At 44.1% G+C, this 14,701-nt stretch overlaps 1 non-coding gene across 1 annotated transcript; it reads right to left on the minus strand.

Moving 5' to 3' along the window:
- Positions 1–14,267: 14,267 nt before the first annotated feature.
- Positions 14,268–14,376, minus strand: LOC136514554 (small nucleolar RNA R71). Its single transcript, XR_010773709.1, has one exon. It is a non-coding gene; the product is annotated as a small nucleolar RNA R71 (small nucleolar RNA).
- Positions 14,377–14,701: the final 325 nt, after the last annotated feature.

The following is a 14,701-nucleotide window of genomic DNA, read 5'->3' on the forward strand; positions in this document are numbered from 1 at the left end:
GCTGCCTTCATATGTTGTTGGATGATACATACTTGCTCTTCGGCTTCATTGACAAAATCAATACCAAAGTATCTCCTTTCACCGGGCTCAATCCAATTCAATGGAGTTCTGCACTTTCTACCATACAAGGCTTCAAATGGAGCCATTTTGATACTCGCTTGATAACTGTTGTTATAGGAGAATTCTGCTAAAGGTAACCATTTCTCCCATGAACCTTTTGAAGATATAACACAAGCTCTAAGTAAATCTTCTAGGATTTGGTTCACTCACTCTATCTGTCCTGAAGTTTGCGGATGATAAGCTGAACTTCTAATTAGCTTGGTTCCCAAAGCCTGGTGTAAGTGCTCCCAGAAACGAGCTATGAATTGTGGTCCTCGATCTGAGATTATAGTCCTGGGTACTCCATGCAGTCTCACAATCTAGGAAACATATATCTCAGCGTATTTTCCAACTATATACCGTGTGTTCACGGGTATAAAGTGTGCTGACTTGGTGAGACGACCAACAATGACCCAGATTGAATCGTGACCTTTCGGCGTCATTGGAAGGCCTGTGATAAAGTCCATGCTGATTTCCTCCCATTTCCATCCTGGAATAGGCAATGGCTGAAGTAATCCAGCAGTTTTCATATGGACGGCTTTCACTCTACTGCAGTTATCACACCTAGCAACATAGGCTGCGATCTCTTTCTTCATCTTAGTCCACCAAAAATGGGTTTTTAAATCTTGATACATCTTACTACTACCCGGATGGATGGACAATTTAGACGAGTGAGCTTCAGCTAAAATTTGATTTCTTAGCTCCCGGTCTTTTGGTACCACTAGTCGGTCCTCAAACCATAATACACCTCTTTCGTCCAATCTAAAATGTTTGGTTTCCTGCTCTTGCATTTTTCTCTTGATGTGACTTATTCCTACATCTGTCTGCTATAGCTCTATGATTTTGCCCTCAAGTGAACAACTGATTGTGATATTGTGTAGTATAGCAGGATGTAACAAGTTGAATCCATCTTCCAATAATGCTTCCACAGTGTTGCAATGAGACTTCCAACTAAGTGCATCAGCTACTACATTTGCTTTACCCGGATGGTAATGCACTTCCAAATTGTAGTCCTTAATCAATTCTAACCATCTTCGTTGTCTCATGTTCAGCTCTGGCTGGGTAAAGATATACTTGAGACTTTTGTGGTCAGTATAGATATGACATACATTGCCCAACAAGTAATGTCTCCATATCTTTAATGCATGGACAACGGCTGCAAGTTCCAAATCATGTGTAGGGTAGTTGACTTCATGTTTTCTCAATTGCCGAGAAGCATATGCAATTACTCTTCCTTCTTACATAAGCACACATCCTAAACCTATTCCCGATGCATCACAAAATACATCAAAAGGCTTTTCAATGTCTGGTTGTGCTAGCATAGGTGCTGTAGTCAACAAAGTTCTGAGGGTGTGAAAAGCTGTTTCACATTCTGGTGTCCATTTGTACTTCTCCTCTTTCTGAAGTAGTCTGGTCATAGGCTTAGCTATCTTTGAGAAATCTGGAATAAACCGACGATAGTACCCTGCTAACCCTAGAAAACTCCAAACTTCATGAACCGAAGTTGGGGCTTTCCAATCCATGACCTCTTGTACTTTTGATGGGTCTACTGAGATTCCATCTCTTGATAAAATGTGACCTAAGAAAGGTACCTTGCTCATCCAAAATTCACATTTGCTAAACTTGGCATATAGCTTATGCTCCCTCAGTCTGGATAGGACAATCCTCAGATGCTCCTCATGATCTGACTCATTTTCTGAATAAATCAATATGTCATCGATAAACACGACCACGAACTTATCAAGTTCGGGCACGAATACCGAGTTCATCAGGTACATGAAGTAGGCTGGAGCATTTGTTAGTCCGAAAGACATAACCAAATACTCGTATAAGCCGTACCTAGTAGAGAAAGCAATTTTAGGTATATCCTCTGGTCTGATCTTTATCTGATGGTAACCTGATCTCAAGTCAATTTTGGAGAATACCTTTGCCTTCGCTAGCTGATCGAACAAGATGTCGATGCGAGGCAATGGATATTTCTTCTTGATGGTCACAGCATTGAGTGGTCTATAATCTACACACATTCTCAGTGACTTATCCTTCTTTTTCACAAATAAGGCTAGACATCCCCACGGAGATGAGCTAGGTTGGATAAGACCCTTGTCCAATAGATCTTGCAATTGAACCTTAAGTTCCACTAACTCATTGGGTGGCATTCTATAGGGCCTTCTGGATATGGGTGCGGTACCTGGCACTAACTCGATCTTAAATTCCATGTCCCTATCTGGTGGTAGACCTGGTAATTCCTCTGGAAATACATCCGAAAACTCACAAACCACGGGGATATCACATATGGTGGTGGTTTGGATAGCATAGGCTAAATGTTGGGGTTTGAATTCGTGGGAGAGTGGGACTAGAAAAGCATTCCCTCCCATGGGTTCTCTCAACATAATGGTACGGGTGCTAGTGTCAATAAGAACACCATGATCCTTCATCCAATTCATGCCTAAGATTACACTTATCGATAACCCGGGCAATATTATCAAATCCGTGGTGTACTCCCTCCCTTGTATCAAGATGAGTACATTTTTGACTATCTTTTTGGTAGTAACCGTACCCCCTGCTGAACTTATGTTATAACCCCCTTTACTTACTTCAATTATTTCTTGATCATGTCTAGATGCAAATGCTTGACTCATAAATGAATGAGAAGCTCCCAAATCAAATAAAACAACAGCGGGATGCTTGTTGACAAGAAACATACTAGCCGTGACAACTTCTCCGGTGGGCACTTCTTCTACAGCGGTATAATGCACTTGCCCCTGATGTGCCCTGGCATTCACCTGCCTTTGATTGTTCTGATTTGGGTTGCCATTCCTCTTGGGGTGGGGGCACTCCTTGGACCAATGACCCAGTTGGTTGCAGTTGAAACATGGTTGATTACTTCTGAATCCGGTGGAGCTGTCCTGATTGCCATTTCCTTTTGGTAAGGCAATAGCGAATGCCTTACGGAATGGTTTCTGTGGCCTATTATTCTGAGCTTTAGGTGGTGGAGGCCTAAACTTGGGTGCAGCTGGACGGAACTGTGGCCTAGCTGTGATAGGCGCTTTTGACTGGAAAGATCCGGATGCACTGGCCTCATATGTCCTTTTGCGACCCTTAGCAACTGCATGCATGTTGTTGTGGTTTTCTTGGGTCAAGGCATCACTAATAAACTCATTGTACGTGGCACATCGAGAATTTGCCATAGTCTTCATCAGTTTGGTACCCAAACCTCGCTTGAAACTCTCTATCTTTTTCTCTTCAGTATCCACGAAACTGGGAGCATATCTTGACAAGTTGTTGAATGTGTGCATATATTCTGTGAGTGACTTTGTTCCTTGAGTGAGCCTCATAAATTCGGCCGCTTTCTTGCGCATCAGGCCTGGGGGAATATGGTGTCTCCTAAAAGCCAGCTTGAACTGTTCCCAGGTAACTCGCGCATTAGCAGGCAAAGACGACAGGAAATGTGTCCACCAGATCCCTGCTGGTCCTTGCAATTGATGAGAAGCATACTCTACTTTCAGATGCTCCGTGACCCTCAGCAGATGAAATTTCTGCTCAATGGTATTCAGCCACTCATCGGCCTGCAGTGGTTCTTCAGCCACCTTGAAGATCGGAGGCTTCGTGTCCAGAAACTCCTTGAATATACTGTGCTAATTTGGCTCGGCCCCTGGTTGATGTGGGTGGCCACGAGCAGTGTTTTGTGCGATAAGGCGCAAAGCTTCCTCCATTGTCCTCTGGCTCCCCAGGAACTGGGTAAAGAATTCCTAAGCAGACGGCGGTGGTGGGGGTGGCAAGTCATCCTGGTTGCCATCCTGGCTGCCACCAGCTCCAGCACGGGTGCGCGTCATCTACGAAGTTGCAACAATAAGCGATTATTGGTTGATGCCAAGAGATTGCAGATGAATTAGGTACTCATGCCAAATTGAAATTACTAGAGAAATTCTCAAAATCATAATAAAAACAGAGGCATAACAATTCATTCTTGCAACAAGACATCACCAATTTGACCACTTATCGCGCTCATAACGCATGCAAATTTAAATCGTGATTACTGACAAAGAACTGGAATTGCATTGATGTTCATCCAAACGTGCGATTAATCAACATTACAGGATAGTCGGGTTACTAAGGCCAAATTCGAACTACAGGTCCATTACATGAATAAAGGTGATACATTAGACCTTCCACTAAGTACTAAGCGATCTAATCCTCATCATGATCACTATCAAGGTCAGACGCAGGATCATCTCCTTCCTCAGGTTCTACTTCTTCTTCAGTCTCCACTTCTTCTTCTTCTTCCTCGTACCCTTCTAGATCCATTTCTGCGGCTCTAGGTGGGACATAAGGGTGGAGCTGATTATTAAGCAGATGAACCTCTTCATGCAGATTATCGTTGTATTCTTCCGCATTGGCCAGCTGCTACCCTAGCTCAAATTGTCGAGCTCTTAGGACATCTTCCCTGGACCAAGCTGCATTCCGCTGGTGAGTTAACCGAGTCATCTCTTCAGTGAGCCTCTCAATCTCGGCATCGTGCTCCCTCTGAAGCTGATGTCAATCCTCGCGGGCATGACCAAGAGCACCAGACACACGTCTGAGGCTACCTTCTACTCCATCTAACACTCTCATCATTGCGAACATGGCGCTCATGGCAGGGTTATCACTGTTCTGCCCTTCTGCTGCACCAATCTCCAAGGGTCTTCCTCTTGCCTGCTACCATGAGTCAGTGGAGGGGTTGCCCCTCGGAAAGACTCCAACCAAAGTGGCTGCCAGCACCTGAGGAAAATGATCCATGATATCCCTCAGGATCCCAAAGGCTACCCTGCCAGCTACTTCTTCAGTAGTCCTGCCAGTTGACTCATAACACCAGCCTGTCCACTCAGAATCATCACCTTGGAGGTGAACAACGGCCTCTATAGTAACTAAGAGACCTTCTCCCAACTGCTCATTCACCCAGAAGTAGCGGAGTTCCATTCCATCAGGATAGCCTACATAGCTGAGCACTCTCCACAAGAGTGTAGGCATCCCAAACTCTCTAAGGAACGTGTGATGTTGACGGGTACGTGGAGCAAGCTGACGGCTGGGAGCTCTGCCTCTGGTGGACTTGCGAGCAGTCTGCTTGGTGCGTGCCATCTGCACCATTAACATGTACCCCTTGGAGAGACAATGCCATAATGGATAAGAGTTACATAACCGAGTAAGAATTTTATAAGGGGAGGAATAATGTAGTTATGTGAATGGTAATTATCATAATGCATGCTCGTTCCATACATCCTCACAAACTTAGGAAAAATTTGTTTCTAACGGTAGACACGGTGGCATACATACGTTCTCTCATAAATAGCGTAACTAGTCGAGCTACATGTTTCGTTGTTAGTGTACCTGCATAAAATTTCATTTCAGCCCTAAACCCATAATGAAATATGCAGAATGTAATTGTAAATACTTCCATATATGTATACCCATACATATACTTCCGTATCAATCTACCCGACAATAATTTAAACCCACAATTAAATACGTACCATATACACATGCAAGCATGCATACATAGCCGTACCAAAACTAACTCTTCCCGACCGCACTCTCACATCTTGCGGTCATACAATCATCATCTTACCTTGGCGTAGAGGCATTTGATCCATACATTACCACTCAAATGAATGGTATCCATACAATAGCATGCCGTATGGACGACGAAGTAAAAACCCCCATGTTAGTACTTAAATAGCCACCTAATAGTCCTTAATTTGGGCATAAGGAAAGTGATCATTGGCACACTTTATATTTCAAATACCTATTATATAACTATTAGTTGCTAGAGAAGGGTTTTTGGAAAACAAAAACTTTTGTTTTAAATACACTTGTGACAATTAACGTTGAATCTTGCTTTGATGCCAGCTATCACAGAACCGACCAATTTATAAGAATACAAGCACAATGGCAATCCGCAAGCCGTCGCACTGTCATACTTGAACCCATATAAACCCGGTAGTCCATCGAGTACCACGACGGGTCTCGATAAACGATTTACAACAACCAAGATCGTACAGGATTCAACATACATGCCACATATTACATAAAGTTCACAGATACTTTTCATCATCAGAGTACGAATAAAAGTTATTACAAACTGAGTTTGATAATAAAGCGGAAGCAAATAAGTTCGAAGATAAAGTTTCCAACATAGTTTGATATAGTGCCAAATAAGATCACGGTCCACAAAAGCAAGGATAGGAATTAATAAACAAGCCTGCCCAAGGCTTACTCCTCATCCACAGCGGGATAGAAGCAACTCTTGCAATACCCATGATACACAGTGCCATCTGCAACAATTGGAAAATAAACCCTGAGTACGAGAAGGTACTCAGCTAGACTTACCCGTCATGAACCAGAAATAAAATGACTCCAAGGATTATGCAAGGCTGTATAAGTGGATGTAACTCGACAACATTTTTGCGTAAAAGCAATTGAGTCATGGTACAGTTACAATTTCTTTATTAGGTTAAATATAACTATCCATTTCTAGATTAGCAACTATCCTGTGCCAAACATGTGGTATATCAGTTAGAAGCATACAATAGTAACCATAGTAGGTATTGTAATTCCATATTCCTCCGAACCATCATGTTTCATAACACAGTTGCTACGATGTTGGGACTAGCCAAGTTTCTCACTATCTGGGAGAGACGGCGATTCGAATCGATTTCAACCAGCTGGGAATTTATTCCTAACACAAACCTAGGTCTACCAGCCATGATAGCCTTAGGTCACCTTTGGTACAACTCAGGTACACATTTCGTGGGTCCATACCGTGCCGCACAATCTGGAACACCAGATGCCAGGATGCTTAGGCCAAGCCTGCCCTTGGGCTCAGTCTGATCGTTCCCCGGAAGGAGCGCACAACAGAACAGTTCCTGGCCTGAGTTGAATTACTCAGCTTCGCGGTCGGAATGAGTTATCCGGCCAGCTAAGTGAGAGGCATGCGTTCAATCTTGTCAGAAGCGCCAACAACGGTACGGTCCTTAATCGACACAGACTGGGATAAATCCACACCCAAGACCTCCATGTCTTGTTGCTTCTCTATCGACTTCCCGTCCGGTCTCGATTTACTTTTACCTCATGGTTCTGTTCCACGATAATAGATATAGCCAACCGTGCTCCAGTATCCACCTACATCTCGCAGGTGACAGGACATCACCCGACTTCTACCGGTCTAAGCATGGCTAAGCATATATTCGATCCTAGACCTATACTGGTTAAAGGGTTAATATCTGGACAAGGAATTTACATGCATCAAGTGGTTTCATTCAACTCTTATAACCTAATGCCTCAATCATAAGTACGTAAGTAAACATTTGTAAATTACTGGGAGACTTATAATGCTTCGGAGCTTGCCTCGCAGAAAGGAAGTAGGGCGGTGGTCAGGGCACTCCGGAAGCTCTTCAGGGTTTTGCTCCACGCCTTCGGGAGCTGCGGCTTGCGGATCCTCCTGCTGGTTCCCTTCCTCTGCTTCTTCGAATTCTAGCAACGTGATCTCTTCCTCCGATCCTAGATGCATGAGTATGGCATAAGTATTATGAATGCATATATGTTTAACACGTGCATCATGTTTATTGAGTAGGTGCATATCTCTTCTCGATTATTAATTAACTACTTCTACAATGCATCTACTATATCACAAAGCAACAGCAATTTATTTTACTCGTAACTAGAGTTCTACTAATCCGAATATAGTGATCCTAGACTTTCTGGAAAGCTTATCAAATTCTCTACAACTTTGTTATTAACCACTTTTACAGTACACATCATTTTCCACATGCAACTTATCAAACTCCAGAATCTGTCCGGAAACTATTCAATATGCAATACTAACAATACTTCTACTTAATGAAATCATTCAAAATTTGACAACATAGAATCTACCAACAGTTTAAGCATACCAAATACATTTAAGATGATATAATGGTGAAGTTCAAACTATTTATTTAAATGCCTTTATTATTTTATTTAGATATCTAGGTTAAATAATAAACATATATCAGATGTACTTCATAAATTCTCAAAACTTTACAGTGCCTTACTAATGCTATCAGAGGACTACTATAAAAATTTCATGTCATTTTACTAAGTAGAACATCTTATACAAAAATGACAAGGAAGCAAGGCTTGAAATAGCATAAATGGAAAACCCTATTGAAAAGTGTTAAGCAACAGATTTCCTATTTTTCTTAGCATCCATATGGTACTAGGATTACCTCCAACAAATTTCATGAATTTTGGACTCATAAATAATTTATAAAAATTCATGCAAGGATTAACTATTCATAAAAGAAAAATCTATAACTATAAATCTACACATGCACTGGTCCTCAAATTTTTACCAGAGCTCATATATGCTAAGACTAGCTTACCACAAAAATTTCATAAATTTTGGAGCATAGGAACTCTAGATATAAAATAAACAAATTTGAATGCATTCAAAAGCACATTTCAAATCCCTATTTAAATCTCCAAAAATTTCTACTGTACAAGTCAAGAACATATTTTTCCTAAATACTACACTTCCTAAGGAACACTCACAAATTTATTTCACAATTTTTGGAGCCAGGAAACTGAAGATACAAAAATAACAAAACACATGAAATTAGGATTTAAATCTAAAAAGAATGAACTTGCTTTCTCTTCTTCTGTCGCTGACCGGTGGGACCCGCCTGACAGGGGACCCCACATGCCAGTGAGCCACGAACAGAGCAGCGGCGCTGCTCGGCACTGCGCGGCTACGGCTCGTCGACGGCGAGCTTCGCCGGCGATGACATCTACGCTACATGACCCTCGTGACATAGCGCATCTATTGAGCCACTTGGCCGGCCCTATCGTCGACGGTAATGACGACGGCGGTGGCTATGGCGGCTCGGCGAGGCAGGACAACGGCGGCATGCCGGAGGAAGCTGCGGCGACTCGACCTAGAGCTCGGACGAGCACAACTGAGCTACGGGGAAGCTATCTAGCGCGCTAGCGTGGCCTGCAGTGGACGATGGCGACGTGGCCACGGCGACGGAGGTGGCGGCGGAGCTCCGGTGAGCTCACGTACGGCGCTGGCACTTACCGAGGGCTATCAGCGGGCACGGGAGGTGGCAGTGGGTTGCTGGGGTGGTGGTGGAGCTATGGCGGTGGCGGAGGAGTAGCGAGGACGGGCTATCATCGGCACTGACGCCGGTGGCCGCTACGGTGTCGAGGTGGCTCTACTGCGGGCGCTGCGAACGGCGAAGGAGAGCCAGGAAACTGAAAATGGGCGTGGGATGGCTCGGGCAGGCGCTGGCGGGGTTAAGGCCGCGTTCAGGCGTGTCATGGCCTGCGCGATCAGGGCGTTGGCGACGCGTGGCCGTCGCCGCGGACACGCGGCATTCGCGTTCTGGCGCCGGTCGGCCACCGAACGGCTTCGATTCAGTTCGTCAGTAACGAAATGTCGAGCCTGACGACGTGTTTTCACATTGAACAAACTCTTAATCCATGGACTTCTAGCCAAAACTTCCTAAACCAAATTTGTAGACCTATGTACTAGCTACAATCCTTGTTCAAAGCACTTGCTCTAATTCGCAACAGAAATGGAGTAAAATCATGCTCAAGGTCAGCTTGTCAGGCTGTCAGTGATCCAGGACTTAGAAAAATTCGTTAAGTGATGAAAGCTTGGTTTTGCTGGTTTTTGTCGGACCCATTCAAGCATGTTAGAAGCTAAATCAGTCAATGACCCAAAAATAAAAGTTGTTCCTTATGTCAAACACTACAACTTTGCTTTAGTGAACTTTTCCATGCAAGGTCTCTAACATCTAGTTCAACTTTGGTCAAACCTGCTACATTCAAATGATAATACATACCCAAAGCATGGCTTAATGACCAAATTAGCCCTAGCCCTAAATACCAAAGTTGTTCATGATGATATCCCAAGCATGTTTAAGCAATTTTCAAGGTCATTTAATCATTTCATGTAGTAGTCACACATAGGGCCATTTAAAGTAATCACATGAAACATGACTTAAAGGCTTGATTATGAAAAGTGACTTTCATGAACAATGCTCTAATTGCTAACCCAAGCATTGCCAAAAGATTTTTGGTGACTCATTTTAACCAAGTACATGTGTCCACTCATAATCATATGCATATACACATGGAGACATGAAATAACGAGAAAGGTTGCATATGATAATGAAACATGCGATAACAAGCAAATGTTGCAGATGTTCCAATCAAATGTTTCAATTGTAAATGCTTGTTTATGAATGCGTGATGATCATGCTCATGTTATGCAAGTCAAGTTATGCAAGGCTAACACCCGAGGTGTTACAATGCCTAGGCTCGATCAGGTTTCATCGTCGGAGGGTGCGCGCGAGCGTACCCAATGGGTATAGCCTTTGAGCCCCCGGGCGATCCTAGAGGGGTCGGTCGGGGGGTCCCTTCTGTCAGGAACCATTGATCCTGAGGCTTAACATACCCATATGTTAGGATCTCGCCAAGAGCCCCCATGCCCTTCGTGGCCTCACTTGGCCTAATTCATGATGGCGATGAAGGGTTGAATTCGATCTTCTAGTGACCAAACTAGCCATGACAGGGACGGTTTCTACTGACGGGAATGTGTTGCCCTATGTGGGGCCATTGCCCTTAATGTTATAGGGGCGCTTGGCTATTGGGGCCATGTGGTAGTGGTCTGACCCCTTCTTTGTTCCTATGTCGCTTAGGTTTGTGACCCAAGCGAGGGTTCGGCGAACTCATCTGGGATTTACCGACTTTATGCACAGGGACATGCTTCATTTTGGTTGGGACCTACCATGGGTCAGGTGATCGAGAGCGTCTGGGATCTAGCTTGGGCCCACCTGATCACCCGGCGCACCACGCCCTTCTGGGGGCTTCGATAGTAGGCCCTGATCCTCTCAGGATGGCCTTTTGGGGCTGACCTTCTGTAGCCATAGGTCGGGGCATGAGGAGCGTGCTGAGCTTAGGTGGGGGACCCTTGTTGGGTCCATCACTCAACGACTCCCAACCCAACACTGGGGTGTTGGTTGGTTTTTGGAGGTGCGCCACCCGAGCACCCATCGATTGGGGGGTCGAGTTGCTCTGTGTAGGGAGCTAGCACAGACCCCAAGGCCATCGTGGGACCTCCTTGTCAGCGATCATGGTAGCTTCTGGGCATGTCCTATCCACTGATGCTTTGTGCAGGGGTTTGATGGCGTCTGGGCTGTCGTGCCTGATGGAGGAGTTAAGGCATGCGCTCCCACACCACGTCTAGGAGATGGAACATTGGGCCATGTGGAGTAGATCTAGTGGAGGAGCCACGACACCTAGTACGCATGGATCCAGGTCATTGACGGCGGCCGGTGGGCCTCAGGGGAGTTGGATCCCCTTAAGTCTGGCAAGGAGGCGTGCACAAAGTGGGCGGCATGCTTGGTGGAAAGTGGAGCGGGGACTTGACTCATTGTCAATGCCCTCCTAACTCTACCTTTACTGCGTAGCCACCATCACGCAACCGCTCTAAGGTGTGTTTCGGGGATTGAAGGGACGCCTGGCTAGTACCCTGAGGCCTCTTTAGCCGTTGATGGCTTATAGGAGGGCCCAGAGATGCTCTGAGCGTGTCGACTGGGGCTATAAAGAGGGTCCCTGGGGACATGATGCCTTCTATCCCTCCTTTGGCTCCTTCTCTTCTTCGTCTTATATCTAATTCCTAGCGGCCATGGCGATGATGAAGTGCGACGCTTCCCTTCGAGTGAGCTTGGTTTCCTCCACCGAGCAATCTCTCCCATGAGGGTGGAAGGATTCCAACGAATGAGGGGTGACAACACGACACTAGATGTGTCAATCACGTTCCCCTCCCCTAGAAGGCGGAAGGATTTTAGCGACTCTCTAGAATCCTTCCTTCCTCCGATGGGGAAGGGGATACGCGACGCGTCGGTTGCTGCCCCCGTGTTGATGTAGTTAACAACTATTATAAACCATCAATATAACATACATAAGGGCATAAATATAATCACTAACGAAGGATTAGTGGTTTAAACTAATAAATTCCACAAGTTTTGGTGAATCTATTTTTTTTGTAGGGTTTATCCAGAAAACATCAAGGTGGACCAAGATGTCAAATTTAATTGCGCTTATCTGCAGCAAAACGAATACCAGAAGATTCTAGAAGACTTGAGAGTACTCCACACTGAAGCGGAGGGTGAGACACCGCCAGATGGGGCTGGTTGGCCCCACCTGTAGGCCGGCCAGCCCCTAGGGCTCACCTGTTAGCCCCCCATTGTTATGTCGGTTCTCCACCACCTGCTAGGTTGCCTCTACGTCGTCCTTTAAGTCGGTTTGATCCAAGGGCTGACGTTGGATGCTTTGGGCTATATATACTAGCCCCTACCATCGCCTGAGGCATATTGCATAAGTCACTTGAGAAGATAGAAACTATAACCATCCTCAGAGCTCCACTAGATTCTAGGGCATAGCTAGTTAGGCTAGGTCTAGAGGGAGGCAAGCAGGCTTCGCTTGGATTCCCAATCGTGTCAAGAGCGTGGTTTGGTATAATCTTTGTACCCCCTCTCTTTTATATGCTAGTTACAATTGTTATGACAATATTAATATTCATCTTATTTATGTTCTTTGTTATAATGGTCAATATCTACTTTGATTATATACCTAGTATAGCTAGTTTATCATTATGTTTATGCATAAGTTCATATAGCGCTCGCTCTGGTGTACACGGGGTGAGTGGTCGACATTGCGTGGTGCTTATACGTTGTTTACCTACCGATACACCCTATATTCTGGGTCATGTGGTAGATCACAAATGTGACACTCCCATTGAGTCCTTTGTAGTCCACTCCCCAAATATAGGTGCAAGTAGGGTCCGGTTACGAAGGAAGAACAAGCTCTATTCTTAATCTTCCTTAGTAATATCCCTTATGTGTAGGTATAAAGATAACCTTAGCCATGACTAGTAGGTGTAATTGAACTAATCAATGTATGCTTTGACTTGTAATTAAGAATGACTTAGGAATTATTCCTCTAATATTCAACCTGACCATGTTAATGCCATAGAATGGAGTACACTGAGTGATTTATCATTATTGATGATCAATACTTATCATATATATATCTTATTCTACGACTTACCCCAGTTATGAGTAGAATATTGGTTATGGTTTACTTCTCCATCAATAGTATAAGTTATTAATACATGTCCATACTAGACCTTCCCTATGGTAAAATAAATAAATAACGATACCTGGAATACTCTAGGGTAAAGTGCTACAATGTTATAATTATCTATGCGCTTGCGTATCTTTTTCATTCATATATTTATATATTCTTCCTAGTCACATAAATTAATAAAGAACTACTTAGTATTATTCTAGTAGTAATGTTATGTAGTACCAATAAGCATCTCTGGCATTATCACTAGGGATGACAACCTAGTAAAGTAATGTTAGGAGATATAGGTTTATAATACGTGGCTACTAAACAAGTGACAAGTTAATAAATACCAACAAGCATTTCTGGCGCCGTTGCCGTGGAAGGTAGCTAGGCAAAGGAAGTATTGATAAACTTATACTTATTAATGTGATCGAGGAAAACCATTGACCTTTGCTCAAACAGGCTTATCCTTGTTTTGTCTACTTGTGTATCTTATGCAAGGTTATGTATGATCGGTTTTGACCTTCCGACAAACTACGTTGAAGATCTAGAAGCATTAATCAGGAGGACTAAGGCTAAACTCAAGAATGTTTTAGCTTTAGTGTCAGAAGACAACTAGATAAGGTGAAGCTTAACACCTGAATTTGAAGCCATGGCTAATAGGACTCTCCATGAATTCTCTGCTCCAACTACGGCCAACATCCGTACTGGACCAACAATCAATGTCCAAGATAATGGATTCGAGCTCAAGCCAACCCTCATCAACATGGTGCAAGCAAGCTAGTTTTGTGGAAAGGCACGTGAAGATGCGAGTGCACATCTCCAACACTTCTTGGAGATTTGTATCACTTTCACCATCAAAGGAGTAACCCAAGATGCCATATTACTTCACCTCTTCCCATTCTCACTCTTGGGGAAGGCAAAGCAATGGTTCTACGCCAACAAAGACAGAAATACTACATGGGATAACTGCTCCACTGCCTTCCTAGCAAAGTTCTTTCCCATAGGAAAGACCAATGCTCTGCGTGGGAGAATTTCAAGCTTTCAGCAACAACATGATGAATCTGTCCCTGAGGCACGGGAATGCTTTCAAGATTACATTGCAGAATGTCCTCATCATGGGATGGAAAATTGGCTATTCATCATGGGTTGACCAACAGTACCCGTGAGACTATGGATGCTGCTGTTGGAGGTGCATTCCTGTCACTCGCCATACTAGCTACAACAGCTCTTGTGAAGAAGATGGCCTCCAACCAAGGTTGGAATGAAGAATGTCTTTAGATCCACAAGAGAGGTGGAGGTATGCATCAACTCAAGGAGGTAGACATGCTATCTACCAAGATGGACCTGCTGATGAAGAAGCTTGAAAATCGAGCCAATTAGAATCAAGAAGTCATGCACATTCAGGATTCTCGCATGACATGTGAAGAGTGTGGAAATACTAGGCATT

Source organism: Miscanthus floridulus, chromosome 16 (assembly GCF_019320115.1).
Source record: "Miscanthus floridulus cultivar M001 chromosome 16, ASM1932011v1, whole genome shotgun sequence".
In the NCBI taxonomy this organism is placed as follows: Eukaryota; Viridiplantae; Streptophyta; class Magnoliopsida; order Poales; family Poaceae; genus Miscanthus; species Miscanthus floridulus.